The sequence below is a fragment of the Simochromis diagramma genome, unplaced genomic scaffold (genome assembly GCF_900408965.1).
Source record: "Simochromis diagramma unplaced genomic scaffold, fSimDia1.1 OVJJ01000816.1, whole genome shotgun sequence".
In the NCBI taxonomy this organism is placed as follows: Eukaryota; Metazoa; Chordata; class Actinopteri; order Cichliformes; family Cichlidae; genus Simochromis; species Simochromis diagramma.
The window spans coordinates 13,738,921-13,752,794 of NW_024386908.1; the positions used below are offsets into that span (position 1 = coordinate 13,738,921).

Below are 13,874 nucleotides of genomic sequence, written 5' to 3' on the forward strand. Positions count from 1 at the left end.
CTGCAGAATCTCATTTCATGTTAGCCCCACAGTGCTGGGGTCTGAAATCAACATTTTGTTTGTCTGCACTCAAAGTAATTTGGTCTCGGTGTTGGTGAAATGTTCACTATACGGATTTCATTTATGTCAAATTTAATGTCAAAATTCTCTTTTTCTACACCCAAAAGAAAGAATCCTAAATGTTATTGAGTTTCTCACTTAATCTGTTTTTGGATTGTCAGTCAAGTTAAGTTGATCCTTCTGGTCACTTTACTGATGGATGCAAATATACTGTAAATAGCCCATAATTTATAATTATCTGACCCACACTAACTGAATGAGAGAGTTCATTGTTGTACTGCCTAATTAGATATAATAAGATGCCCAAATTACTCAGCCAACACATGTACAACATATAGCACAACATATTTGTTCTTTTTCTTTTAATATAGATACAATCATTGTTGAAATTCACAGGTATTCTTATTTTTTGCCATCATAAAATGCAATATTCCCAGAGGCTCGAGAGACGCGAGATGCTTTGAGTCCAGGCTTACTGAGGTGCAAAACATTTGCTCAAGAAAAGATTATACCTGCAGCAAGAAAAGAGCAAGGAAGCAGAGGTGACCTCCATCATGAAGCCACTGTACAATTATTGAAACTGTTGAGAAATTTAGCCATCTGCCTCATTTTTGTCCAGTGCAGCTGACATTAGAGATTCAAAATCTAGCTGATTTATGATTTCATAAATCAAACTAAAGCCATGTTTCATATTTCCCGACCTTATTTAGTCCTCCTGCTGGTTTTGGATTGGCAGAAAGCTGTTACTGTCACTACCACTAGCCTAATGCACTAAGATGAAATTGCTGCAAAAAGCTTACTTTTTTTTTGCTCTACTGCCCTCTCCTTTTTTTCTGAGTGAGATCCTCTAGCCGACAGCACTCTCTGAGGGGGAAACAGCATGAGACTGAAGCAATTACAAAGTGTCTGACGCCAGAAACGCTCCTCTGGGCTCGAATTCTTGTAGAACAGTTCAGCCTGGCAGGGAAATAATATACATTTGTCCTTTTTAATTAATCACGAGCTGGATCTGAGCCGTCCATCCTATTGTGCATTCTCAGCTTTTCATTTCACTCACTTAAGATTCCACATAAGTTGAGTCTATGGCAGTGAGCGCCTCTGAAATGTAAAGGCATTCAAATGTTATATTTAATTATTTGCTGCTATTGAAGTAAGTTTTATCCCGGAGTTAATGTCTTCCAGCACTTCTCTGAAATTCATAATGGACCTTATGCCAGTGCCTGTAGTTTGCCTAGCAGATTGTTTTTATACTTTACTGAGTGCTCAGCTCACAGAGAAGCCCCGTTTTGATTAAATACTTCAGACTCCGTCTCCCAGTTTTTAAGAGGTCCACAACTATTCATCTCCATAACCCAAAGTATGAAAGGGGGGAAAAAAATTTGAATCCCAACTGTAAGAAGTATGTACAATGATTTCTAAAAGATTCATAGAGAAAGCCCAATGAAAGCTCACTGATAAAGATCATTTTCCAAGAAAAAGGCATTGTGGCCTTTCAAAAGATAAGAAAGCCGTTCCCTGAGTTAGTCACACAAAGAATGATAGGCTTTTGGTGCAGTGCAGGCATAATAATAGGGGACATGGCAGATGACTTTGAATGAGCACTACATACAGCAAGTTAAAGTAAAAATATGTCCTGGAATTGAGCTGACTTAACCATTTCCTCTGTAGAAAGTGGATCCTGGGAGACAAGTTCTTCCTCTTCGAGAAGTTAATAATTTAAATGAAAGTCACTGTACCTGTTTTCAGAGCATGACAGCACCTATAATGGATGGATGGGTCTGAGCATTTGACTATACTTCAGTAGGCATGTGTGCTGCCAGTGTTCGACTTTGATAAGAAGCCTTCCAAAGTGCCGTCTTAAAGGACAAGCGCATATGCTTTCCATAAATGCTTTCTCTCACTTTCTTTACGCTCAGAGGCACCTACAGCTCTACACATTGACAGAAAGGTAAAGACTCGGCTCCTGCTACAACCTGAGCACAAACCAGCCTTCTTTCATGACTCACACCCCTATAGTTTGACTGAACCAATGGGGGTTTGTAAAAAACATAATTCTCCAAGGTCCCTCAAGTCACCTCTTCCCTCCGTGTAGCCAAAAGGAAATTGGTGTATTCAGACAAATACATACAGACTCCAAATAATGGATGGATATAGCTACTGTGATGTAAGTTGATTGGTTTATAAAGTTCTGTTTTGAATTCTCATCTTAAGCAATTCAATTTTTTGCTAATTTTTTTTAAACTGGTCAACATGAAAGGTGCATCTAACGAGAAAAATAGGACACTGCATGCTTAACTTCGTTTATTGCCCATTTTACTCCCATTTTACTAAAATGGGAACTTTTTTTTCCAAGTAAGACATGAAACTTGCAATTAGAATTACACTCATCAACTACTTTCTTAGATAAGCCTGTTCAACTGCAGGGCAAGTATTTAATCAGCCAATCACATGACAGTAGCTCAATACAATTAGGCATGTCGACATATTCGAGACGAACCAGGTGAAGTCAAATCAAATATCAGAAGAAGAAGAAAAGTGATCTAACTTGATCTGAGTATTTCAGGACTTGCTCATCCTGAAACGATCTCTAAGGTTTACAGAGAATTACCCCAAAAAGACAAAATATCCATTGTGAGGTAGTTTTCTGACTGAAAATGCCCTGTTGATACTAGAGATGGACCGATCCGATATTACGTATCGGTATCGGTCCGATACTGACCTAAATTACTGGATCGGATATCGGAGAAAAATAAAAAATGTAATCCGATCCATTAAATATCACGAAAGCACCTCACAAAACTTGCAACACGCCATAACTCACCTCAGAACGTTAGCATGTCGGAGCAGTATGCATCACGTGATAGAGCGGCTGTGGCATGCGGGACCTGTCGGTGGTCTGGATAGCATTTGGAGCTTCGCTAGCAACCCGGCATTTCATCTCCGACAAAGTTATCCCGAGAGAAGTAAAGCAAGTGTGTAAGTCCATCTCTGAATGTTTGTAAAGCATTCCTGCATTAAGCTTAACGAGCGACTGCCTCTTGCTCTCTGGCTGCTACTTCAATCATGAAACTGCTTAACGATCAGCTGATCGGCTTTTCTGTCGCGACTCCGTCTCTCTTGTTTGCTTTTGGCCCACTTTGCACCAGAAAGAGGAAACCAGCGGCTAAACAACAGCAGCACGTTTAAGCTTGATCAGCTGTTGTTAGAATTTATTTAATATTACTTTCTACTCGAGGATCTTTTTCTACGCAGCTGACGGCTGTAACTGTGCAGGGGCGGATCTAGCAAAGTTTAGCCAGGGGGGCCGATAGGGCATTAACAGGGAAAAGGGGGCACAAAGACATACTTTTCTTTCTTATTCTCATTTAAAATGTCTCGCTTTTAATTATTTAATATTTATCTGAATCTTACACCCAAAGTTTTAATCTGATGTAAAATGTATAGAAGTCCATTACTGCATATAGTAATTGTTAAGTCTAATATACCCTAGTAAGCTATAGTACTTTTTCCTTTGGGAAGGTACCATCTGTGCAGTCTGCAATTTTGTTGAAGAAAGATGTTGAATCTATTTAATATTTCTTGAAAAAGAATTGATTTCTGTGCATTTTTTTTCACACTGCATCAAATTAAGGTTGATTACATCGATTAAGCATCATGAGGTGGAGCGTGAGGGGTGGTTCCCTATTTTTTATTTATTTATTTTTGTTGTTGCTGGGAGTTGGAACCCTATTAGTTAGGTTGCTTAATATTTATGCTAAGTACTCTTTAAAATACCAGAATAGGGAGGATGGTGTAGGTTTAAGTTTATCAGATTGATCAGTATTGCTGAACTATGAAATTTTTTTTTTTGCATACAGGTATAACAGAATAGCTTTAGTGTAGTTGTTGTTTTAAACTTGAGTATGAACTTATACAAAATGCAGCAAGATATTTAAAAAACAGTTTTGTTGATTAAAAAACACTATATCGGATTCATATCGGTATCGGCAGATATCCAAATTTATGATATCGGTATCGGACATAAAAAAGTGGTATCGTGCCATCTCTAGTTGATACCAGGCTGCTTCCGGAAGTAATGAAGCTAACACTAAGCAAGGTATGCAGAAGAGTACCTCTGAATACAGAGCATAGCAAACTTTGAAATAGATGGGCTACAGCAGCAGAAGATGATACCGTGTGCTGCTTCTGTCAGCTAAGAACAGGAAACAGAGTTACAGTTCACACTGATTCACCAGAATTGCACAAAAAAAGATTGAAAAACTTCCCCTGGTCTCACGTGACTCATTTCTGGCATTTTCTTTCATTTTTTGGCATGAACAACATGAAAGCCTGGATCCTTGTATGGCTGCGTCATTGGCTGTGCCATGCCGCAAGGCTCAAATCATCTCAAACCGGTGTTTGAACATGACATGTCATGTTATGTGTGAGTGTGTGTGACTGTGTGCGTCTGTATTTTAAACTGTAAGGTGTACCTAATAAAATGTCCATTGGGTGTAGAAGCCTATTAGAAAAATGTTGATGAAGTGAAAGTGAAGTGAGCAGGCCATGTTTTTTTTCCTCTACATTCAGATGTGTTTGAAGAAGAGAAGAAAAGTCACTTCTGTTTGTCATTAGAAAAATGCAGGAAGCCTTTTTGATTGGTTTCATATTTCAGACTTTAATATTACGTCCATCTTTTATGTCTAGTCTATAAAAGATTATCATAAAATTCTTAGACATTTTAATGTTCAGCTAAAGTTGATACCTAAGTAGCCTGACACAAGAGAGCAAGAGTCATTAATCATCGCCGAACTTATTATTGCCAGATTCCAAACTAGATATTGAAGGCAGGAAATTGCTGTAAGTAAAGGTTTAGTGAAGTGGCGCTTTTCAAATAAGAGATTTTTTTTTGCCCTCAAGGTTGTCTTTGGACAATACCCCTCACTGCCCGCCTTTCCCCAGTGCAGGAACAGGAGAAGTGAATGTTTGCAAACCTCAACAAAAGGGGTTACTTTAGCTGGAACATCAGAAACATCCTGTGGTTGATGTGGCTCATGAGCCACTAAGAATGAGCCCTATCAAACCCTACCATTTGCCCCATTGATCCAAACAAATCTGTGAGTTTGCTGGTGAAAGGAAAGGAGGAGGAAAGCCAGTACCGGGCACAGATCGATGGATCTTCAGTGACTCCTCACATGCTTCAATAAATATGAACAAGATGCTCCTCCACTCCACAATAACCCCGCATTCAAAACACATCCCATCTCTTTCCCCTCTCTCGCGGACTGACGTAATCCCTGCTGAGAACATAAAGGAGAATCTATTTATACGATCGGATCCTTTGGTTGCGTTTGATATGAAGGCAGGAGGCGATGGAGTCAACAGTGAAGGAATAAAGGAGAGAGCAGTTTAATGAATCAATTATATGGCCCAAGAAAAGGGGAATTGCTCGGGTTATTAGCTGTACCGGCTGAGCAAAAAAGATTTCCACCATTACCCTTCTGTGAAGAATAGATTTTGGTTTCTTTAATTAAAGCTGTTAACCTCTCACAATCCAATTCCTAATCAGAGAACTTGTATAAATACATTTGGGGAGCATGCAATTAGGCAACAGCTCCTCTGTGTGTTTATAATGAACACAAATATTACCATAAGACACATGTATGCATTTAATATCACTTAGCTGCATATGAATTATACATTTTTAAACAACTCCTGGCTCCCAGAAGTAAATCAAAGGATGCGCTTTCCAAATGGGAGACACTTTTGGCTATCTCTAATTTCATCACTCAATATTTAGACTTGCTCAAGAGGAAATCTTTTTTCATTTGTGATATAAGGAGTTTAGTCCAAATGTGCAGTAATGACAATTAGTAAAGTGGGTCACATGGGTTGGTTGTTTTTGTGAACATAAAGAGAATAATTACCCCAATCTAGAGTTCCAATCAGCATTAAAGGGAGTTCCAGTTCGTTATTGAGCCTTTGAGGCTGCTTTTAACACCAAATGAAATTCATGCAATGAATTCATGCAATGAATTTCATTTGGTGTGCAATTATTCATTTGTAATAATTACACATAGTCAATCAACACAACACAACACAAGCCATGAAAGCAAACAACAAGTTGTGATAAATACAGCAACACCCTGCACATGTCCCAACTAATCATCAGATACAGTCACTGACATTGAGCAGAGCGAAGCTGATGCGCACACATTTAAACTCACAAATAACAAGATTAGATTTAAGTTTTATCTTTTATTGTAGCATTTCAAATGCAGTGAACTTTTTTTTTTTTTTTTTGCTTCAAGTAGTCAAAAGTCATTATCTTTTTGGAAAATATTTTAAAATCCATAAAGATCGACAATCAGATTTTGTGCAGACCTCAGGAGACTTGGGAACATTGTACTTGAGTATATATTCAAACTATTATAAAGAGCATAGAAATTAATGGAATGGTCAGAAAATCAATTTAATGTCCCCACATTCAAGCTCACAATATCAAAAACTCAGTTGTACTTCAGATCGTAACAAGGGTTAAACAACAGGTCAGACAGGAACAAGTCACAACTCTCTCTTGTATTTCATTTGCTAAGTAAAAGGAGGGATGACAGCCAAAAGTGTTCCATATCATAAAGCTGACTGACGGAACAAAACCGATCAGAACAGAAGAAAAAAAATGAAAAACTCACTCCTCATGTGTCCCCATGTGGAAAACTAAATGTGCAGTGAAGGAAAAACATGGTCCTGTAAGCTTTTTGCTCCCCGATATCCTTCTAGCCTCTCTAGCTTCTCTATTTTCAGTTTTAACATTTCACATGATCACAGGATAGAAAAGTTAACACTAAGTCAGCACTCACAGTTTTCTACAGAGTGATTAAAAATATGTTACTCAGGTATTTGGAGGTCTGTACAGATGAACTGAGAGAAGACAAACCATCTTTACTGCGATGTGCATTTACCTGTATCTGTGTTCCATAAGCACATCTGCACATCTGTGACTGCAACTTTACCTGCCGCCAGTTTTAAATCTTTCTGTTTAGTCTGAAAATGTCAGGGAACGTATTACACTGCTATAAGATGTAATGGATCACCTACTGTACAGAGAAAAAGCACACAGGGTTATCAACCAGTTCTGCAGAAGTGGTATAAAAAATATTCTTCTTCAGGTTTGTGGAAAAATATAAATCAACTCTCAAAATAAAAAAAAGAAAAGAAAAATAAATGAATATGTATTATAACAGGTAGAATTTTGAGCAGCATTGTCTTTGTTGATTATTGATTCACGTCATTGGTGCAAATGGAAATTTGGAACCTGACAGAGACTCAACTTTGAGCATCTAAGCAAACAGAAACTGTAGAATCACGCTTCTGCAAAAGTGCTCCAACCTCAAATCTGCCCAACATCATAGGTGCAATAATACAGGCATTTTTGCAGCAAAGTGCCAAACCCATACCAATTTTCTTCCCTCATTCTTTTCATAAATGCCTAGATTGGATCATGCTCCCCACTGCCAACAAATTAATGTTGCTGGCAGTGGGGGGCATGATACACTTCTTGATACAATGTTGCCATTGAAATGCACCTGAAGCAAGATCCTCCACAAAATTTTCTTTTTTTTTCTTTTTTTTTCCACTTTTTTGTGTGGCACGTTTGTCATGGTTGGTGTTATTGCTCTTCTTTGTGTTTCTAGTTTGCTCAGCCTTCTCTATCATCATGTTTATTATTAGCTTTCATGTCTATTTTTTCCTTTTGTACTTTAAAGGTTACTTTTTCTGTCTCTAGTATAAAATTTACTTCCTGCTTTTGCACCTTTCCCAGCTTTGTGACTGTCTGCACCATCCTCTTTACAGTCGCCTGTATTTGATTGTTTCCACCTGTGCTTCCTTCCCACATCATCAATCACTCTCTCTGTTTTTGGATTTCTGTTTTGTTTTTTTTGCTTACTTTGCCTTTTTATGTGACCTGTGTTTAGGTTCTCCCTCCAATACATCCTGACAGATTTGACACTAGCTATTTGTCTCATAAGATGACTGTATTTATTCATGTTTCTAAAACATAAGAAAAAATGCTAAATGAAACACATTCTCACTTGAAAAAAGAAGTATTATGAGATTGGACATAGGATTATGGTAGTCTTAACACTATAAAGTGATACAACTGATGCTGGCTAAGATCTGCAAGATAAATCTCCATATGAACCCCTTTATAATTGCCTCAGAACAAATATGGAAGTCACCATCTAGAGCAGGGGTCTCAAACTCCAGTCCTTGAAGGCCGGTGTCCTGAAACTTTTCCATGTGTCCCTGTTGCAAAACACCTGAATAAAATTAGTAGGTCATTAGCAAGAGTATAGAACTTGACTGCATGTTGAAGTAGCAACCCCTAACCCTACTCAAGTAAAGTCAAGTAAATGTAAGTGTTTGAAAAAATGTACTTCTAAAAGTACTTTTATTGCACCATGTTCATTCACACATGAACTGCTGTAACATGAATCAAATCTGTAGAGTCTTGCTAATGACCTACAGTGGCTTGCAAAAGTATTCGGCCCCCTTGAACAAACACCGTCCATCTAATCTGACTGAGCTGGAGCTGTTTTGCAAAGAAGAATGGGCAAGGATTTCAGTCTGTAGATGTGCAAAGCTGGTAGAGACATACCCTAAAAGACTGGCAGCTGTAATTGCAACAAAAGGTGGTTCTACAAAGTATTGACTCAGGGGGCTGAATAATTACGCACACCCCACTTTTGAGTTATTTATTTGTAAAAAATGTTTGGAATCATGTATGATTTTCCATCCCACTTCTCACGTGTACACCACTTTGTATTGGTCTTTCACGTGGAATTCCAATAAAATCGATTCATGTTTGTGGCTGTAATGTGACAAAATGTGGAAAAGTTCAAGGGGGCCGAATACTTTTGCAAGCCACTGTACTAATTGTATTCAGGTGTGTTGCAACAGGGACAAATAGAAAAGTTTCAGGACACCGGCCCTTGAAGACTGGAGTTTGAGACTCCTGGTCTAGAGGAACTTGAGCTTTTGACATACCCAAGAGCACCTAAACCAAGCCCAAGACAATACCAAGACCAGAGGGTATCGAGACCAAGACAAGACCAAGACAAAGTCGAGACGAGACCGAGCCAAAAAAAGTCTTTAAACTGAAGCCAGTTGCTGCTTCGTTTACGGGTGTCAGGCATATTTATGTGTTTTTGCGATGCACTCGCACAGCCCTCCTCACTGCTGTCTACTGTCTCACTCACTTACTGAGAGGACAGACGCACGCTCCACTTGACTGTTGCGTCTCTCACACTCTCTGTTTTTCACATAATGATATTATCCTGTATCGTCGCAGGTGATTGGCCACAATATGGAGGGATTGGAGCACAGCTGAGCCACTGTGTGAGAGCTGAGCAGCGAAAGGAAATTAAGATAGGAGCCAGCTCTCGCTCAATGGGAGTCGACTCTTCTGATTCACTACAAAGCACTCTCTAAGCACGGCTCTTAGAGCTGATGCTTTTGCACGTGACACATTATCGAACGTTACGTTGTGTGTCATGGATACTGTTTACTCCAAATCTCCCGACCACTATGTCGATCTGAGACAGCAAGACCAAGACAGCGAGACCAAGACAAGACCGAGGGATCCAAGACCAAGACCAAAGTCCGTCGCGACCGAGACAAGCCCAAGACCAGGTCTCGAGACATCCAACTCTAGAGCACATCACCCATGACTGCACCTGTTCCATGTCCAGCTCGATTTCTGTATATCCCCTTGACCTCCTTTCATGTCGCCCATGCATTGCTTTGATTTGGACTACATTTTTTTTGTATCTAATTTCATTTCGTCATCAAGCCTTGAAATAAAAAAATCATGTCCCATTGTTACGGTTTGCTGACACAGTTAAAACATAAATGGGGCAGGAAGTGTGGTTTTCTTAAGAACGCACATTTCCTCTATACACGTAACATTTATCAGGTAAAATTTGTTCAGATGTTTGTATTTCACCTGGAACGCTTACATGAGCAAACTTTGTGGATTTACTAACGAAAATATTCTCTCAGGACACTTGATAGGATATGAGTTGAACTTACTCTGGTAACCGTTTGGGGTTTGTTTTGTTGGTTTGGAAATCTCCCTCATGAAAAAAATTCAGCTGAACTGACATCGGTTCTCCAAACAAAAAAATAATATATAAAATGTGGCAAAAACAAATGTCTCCTTGGATATTGATTTGTGTTCCAAAGTCACATCTGATATTTAGAGAGAGAGAGAGAGGAAAAAACAAAAGAAAAGCCACTGTACTGACAGATTTCCATTGTGTGGTTCATTGTTTTTTTGTTTATCTTCAGTAGACAGACAACACAACACTGTGTCCTTGGGAAAAGTCAGGCAGAAAAATCCACTTCTGAGTGGCTTTCCCATCCCAGTAGTTGTGATTCAGGAGAGGAGTGAATGCCTCACCTAGACACAGGGCATATTGAAAGGATTTATTTAGGAGTCTCTCTGTTTGTGTGTGTTCCTTGAGCTGAGCTTTTGAGAGATTCTAGCACGGATGAAATGAAAAGTGTATTGACTGGAAAACAAAGGAAGGCCTTTGAAAGGAACTGAAAGGCAGAAAGCCACGGACAGTCGAGCATATAGCTCCAATATGCAGCCACTGTCACGGCTGAGGGTCCTGTCTTTGGCTTGTAAGATCACCTCCCTCGTGTACCTTAGTGTTTACTTTTTCTGCCTCTTAGTTGTGAGTGTGTATGCTTTCCTTCCTGCCTTTTTAACAACTTCTCTACAGGTCTGCCCGTGCCTCTGTGTGGTTTGCCTTTATTCGCTTACTCCTCTGGTTTTCCTTTTTTTCTGTTGGACTTCAGTTGTGATTCACTCTACCTAGACTTTGCTGTCTTCCCTATAAGGAGCAACCTTTTCCTGCCTAAGAGTTTGAGATCCCTTTGTCTGAACAAAAACAGAACACCCACAGAGCAAAAATGTATCTACAAAATCTACAAAATGTAGATAACTACACAGTAAATAATGTGAGTGAAAGCTTGATAAAATGCTGCTGGGTGCAGTAATCCCTCCAGGTTCGGTGTTGAAGGAAAGTGAATCGTTTTCTCGCGGGACTGTAGAATGCCTTAAATGTGGCACGGCACCGTTTCTTGCGTGTTTAGGCGCAGATGATTAAAGGAAAATGCCACACTTGTGTTTTGTAAAGGTCAGACAATGGGGGAGAGGGTATGTGAAGATGGTCCCTACTACAGTATCTCTCAGAACAGCCTGAGCGAAGCCTCCAGGGAGCCATGCTCCAGAACAAAAGCAGCATGTGTGGCATCCTCTGTGTGTGTTTCAGCTTGTGTGTATTGTGTGCTGAGTCTTCAAAATGAAACTAAGTCTGAAGAGCAGTGTAAAATAGGCTTGTTTAATGATTAACAAAAACCAACAACCCCCCCCCCCCCCCAAAAAAAATAATAATAATAACAAGGATGGCAGGCAAAGGCTGTGTGAGAGCATCAGAGCTGAAACAGACGAAATTGAAGACTTCGGTTTATGCATGAATGCCTCCATCATGACGATCGTATTATATTATACCCCCAAACACTCATTCATTTGCTTATCCTCCCTCTCATCTCCCCAGTATATTATTAGCTGCATGAGAACATTATGAGCCCCATACTATCGCTGTGACAAATTCCAGTCATCCGAAGTTTTAGGGTTATGAAACTGCAATATAGAAAAATTACAGTTGTATTAAAATTTATTGGCAAGTTAAAGTTTCTAATATTCTAACTATGTTTTTACAAAGGTTGCACAAAGAAAGCTGGCAGCTGGAGCACTGCAGCAGTCAAGCGAACTTTCAATAAAGTTTTCTTTTTAGTGAAGTAGAGATAAGTTGGTAAAATGCTGAAAAAAAACCATGTTCTGCCTCCAAGGATAAACATTTAAAACAAATATCAGAGAATGTTAAAATATAAGATGCTGTGCACGAACATTTGAGTGAGGCCAAAGTTATTTTGGAGCAGCACTGAAACGCACTCTAAGTGAATCGGAATTTTATATATAATTTGCATAATTTACAATAAAAATATTCCATATTTATCGTACACCTCTCCGCTGCAGCCATTTAATTAGGCCTTGCTCTCGAATCGGGCATTTTAGCTGCTGCAGCTCCTGATCACCCGAATGTCTTTTGATTGGTCGGCTTCCGTAAACAGATTAACATCCCCCTGTAACAAGCATGGGCATGAGATTATAAAGGCACCGGAGCTGCCATTTCAGTGAGCGTGGGGAACAGTGCACTACTTCGTAATACTGCATTCTGGTTCACTTGGAGTTCACTGGGATTTTTCTCCATCTTGATGTGTTGTGGACAGAGATCTCAGATGTCATTACCGGAATCTGCTGGAAGCACTCTCCCATTCTCACCATGGGGATGTTACCTTCAACTTATACATCTTCCCTTACTCCTCTCTCAGCCTTTGGTATTTTTCCAGCATCTTGTTTTCCTTCTACCTGATGTTGCTATCGCTTGTAGTGATGTGTCGGTCGTGAACGAAATGGCTCTTAGAGCCGGGTCTTTGACGTGAACGACGCGAGCCGTGGGGTTTTTTTTCTGTCTCTCACCCAGTGTTGCCAACTCCTCAGTAAGGAAAATCGCTATTGGCTGTCCTAAAAGTCGCTAGAAGTCGCTAAATGACGTCATCGCCTAATTTGCATAATTGGTCATGCTAATGTAATTGTAATCTACGCTGCTAGAGAGAGAAATAACATCGTGGAAGAGACATAAAGTGAGTAAAAAACGTCCTAAATGCATTTAGAGTTTATTTAGAACTACAAATTAAATTTCTTTTAGCAATTATTGGTTTTTTTAATGTCACAATTCCAACCCTGCTCCTTTACCTGGGCTTCGACCGGCAAAAGTGACCCGAAATTGGCACTCTGGTGGAGTTACTGTGTGTGTGTGTTTATAAGTAATTTTAAACCTTGTGATCCACAAAACAGCAAAAGAGTAAAATAAGAACTGACTGCGTTACAGCACCCGCTGCTTATTGAGAGTAAAAGCGATACGCGCTTTCACGTCTTTTATTAGCGACTTTTTTTAGAAAAAAAGTTGCTAAGGGGTCTGAAAACTCGCTAAATATAGCGACAAAGTCGCTAAGTTGGCAACACTGCTCTCACCCTCTCTCTCTCGCACTTTTTTTCCGCTTCACTCCAAACCAGTGTTGCCAACTCCTCAGTAAGGAAAATCGCTATTGGCTGTCCTAAAAGTCGCTAGAAGTCGCCAAATGATGTCATCGCCTAATTTGCATAATTGGTCATGCTAATGTAATTGTAACCTACGCTGTTGGAGAGAGAAATAACATCGTGAAAGAGACAAAGTGAGTTAAAAACATCCTAAATGCAGTTAGAATTTATTTAGAACTACAAATTAAATTTCTTTTAGCAATTATTGTTTTTTAATGTCACAATTCCAACCCTGCTCCTTTATCCAGGCCTGGACCGGCAAAAGTGACCCGAAATTGACACTCTGGTGGAGTTACTTTGTGTGTGAGAGATAAGTAGTTTTAAACCTTGTGATCCACAAAACAGCATAACAGTAAAGGAAGAACTGACTGCATTACAGTCAGTGCGGGAGCAGCGGCTTCGCTCATGCGCGATTCATTTACCGTTTGGACGCGCAGGTGTGAACGTCTCCTGCCCTGATAGCAGCTGGGGGAGGACCATCCTCCGCCTGTGAGCGCTTTGGCACGGGTGAGGTGCCCACGGCAGCACCGCTGCTTGTTGAGAGTAAGAGTGATACGCGTTTTCACGTCAAAAAGTCGTCATAAATAAGTCTCCAATAATA

At 39.7% G+C, this 13,874-nt stretch overlaps 1 protein-coding gene across 1 annotated transcript in view; it reads right to left on the reverse strand.

Annotated features, from left to right (window-relative positions):
• Positions 1-13,874, reverse strand: part of ptn (pleiotrophin) — a 58,453-nt gene that overhangs the window by 14,599 nt on the left and 29,980 nt on the right. The gene's annotated exons all lie outside the window — the stretch shown is intronic.